The sequence below is a fragment of the Pygoscelis adeliae genome, unplaced genomic scaffold (assembly GCF_000699105.1).
Source record: "Pygoscelis adeliae isolate BGI_AS28 unplaced genomic scaffold, ASM69910v1 Scaffold383, whole genome shotgun sequence".
Taxonomy (NCBI): Eukaryota; Metazoa; Chordata; class Aves; order Sphenisciformes; family Spheniscidae; genus Pygoscelis; species Pygoscelis adeliae.
In genome coordinates, this window is record NW_008824592.1 from 521973 (window position 1) to 524081 (window position 2109).

A 2109-nucleotide genomic window follows, 5' to 3' on the forward strand; every position below is an offset into this window, starting at 1 on the left:
GCTTTGTTTTGTCATTTTGTATTAGAGTTAGTTTTAAATATTCCCTATATTAAGAAATGAAGTGAACTCTCATACCTATTCTCCATATAAATGATCTAATTTTCATGTATTTTCAATTTATTTGTTACCATCTTGGGTATGATCCATGGAATAGTTCCAGTGATGAGGATTGGAACTGGCCGGCCCCTGGCTGGGGTTTCTTCTGCAGACATTCCACTTGGTGTGAAGAATTAAGTATTAATAGAGTAACATGAACATGGAAATGTATGTCTTGCCAATAGTTAGTTAACTCACTTGAGCCATAGGAGATACAGGTTCAAGTTCTTGCTGTAATGAAAATGTACATGGTTAAATGCACAGAGAGAGTTGCCTTGTACCTCCAGAGGTCCTCAAGATGGCTGTACTGACCTGCGTTCAGCCCTCTTGATCCAAAGCGTCATGCCTGAGGTGTACTGGAGATACATTTATCATCAGGCCCCAACAGGGAGATGTGTTCCCACCTCCTCTCACCTCTACTTTAAGAATTCAAATTTCAGGGCATCCAGCTGCTGCTGTAACAAGGGTTCCCACCAGCTCACCAGTGTCTTATATTAATTAAATGGTAATTTTAATTAAATGTGTACCAACCAACATAATCTTTTGGAGTTGGGGGAAAGCAGTCATCTCTAGGAGCTGGTGGTGTCTAAATAGCAACTATGAGAACAGCAGGGAGTCCGAAGTAGTGTGTTTACACATAGAGTGGCAAACAAGCAACCTCCAGGCATCAGATACTGTGAAGCTGAAGGTTACAAACATACAGTTTGGAGGTGATGGTAGCAACTCAGTCCTTGTCTCCCTGTCTCATTGACATTGCGATCAGAGCTAGTCTCACTCTATTTCACAACGTGGTGACTGGACTTAGGTCACCACGAGTAGGAGTCATCTGGCCAAGTGTAGACATCTGTAGTGTAAATGTCAACATTTGAATTAGTCACCCTTAGTTGTCTTCACCAACAAAACTCAGAAAGGATTGGTAGGGCATGAGTATCTCACCCACGGTCATCTAAAATTGGTCAGATATACTGCATCCTACTAATTCCTAGATAGTTACACTGGAGACATTTAAAGTCAGTGAGTGTCACCCCAAATATCATTAGGTGTTCTCAGAATGCCACTGAATTTTCTATAGGCTTTCCAGCAGTTATTTCTTAATCTTTGTGATGGAGCTTTTAACAGATGAATTTTTTAAAGAATATTGATTCTGTTCTTTAGCCAAAAAAGCATTTTTTTCTTGTAGTTGTTTTAGAATCAAGTGTTAGGGAAATTCTAGCAATTGACAGTATTGCAGGTAACCAGGATATAACAGTGTTCCTTTTACAATACAGGCAAAAAATTAATTTTTGCAGTCTTGCAGTCTGGTCACCAAAGCATGGAAAGCTTCTCACATACATTGGCATGGCAGAAGAAGGGAAGACACCACCTCTGTTACATTGTTATGGACTTGATGACTGCTGTAATGTGTAAAAAGACTCTTTTAATGTATTTACTGGATTTAAACTGTTACAGTCTTGCACCTTCCAAATTGTCCAAAACTTCTGCACAATTAGACCAAAATAGGTTTAAAAATCTCACCAGATCAGATCTTCCCATCCACATTAGTGGTTGCATTTTTACATCAATTTTGCATTGATTTAAATAATTAGTATCAGGCATAAGGCTGGGTAGAATCAGGGCCTTAGCACTGGAATCCTTACAGGAATAGCTAAAATAGACAATAACTTGAAAAGTTATATAATTTTTTCAAAGTCTTAGGAAAATACATAATTCATCTTAAAGCACTTTAAAGCCCACTTCAACAGCTTAGCGTGTTTAGCCTGGTGAGACTGCAGGATACCCCAGCAGATGTGATACACTGTTTGTCCTGGTTTCGGCAGGGATAGAGTTAATGTCCTTCCCAGTAGCTGGTACAGTGCTGTGTTTTGGATTTAGGATGAGAACAAAGTTGATAACACACCGATGTTTTAGTTGTTGCTAGGTAGTGCTTACACTAGCCAAGGACTTCTCAGCTTCCCATGCTCTACCGACGGAGAAGGCTGGAGGTGCACAAGAAGCTGGGAGGGGGCACAGCCA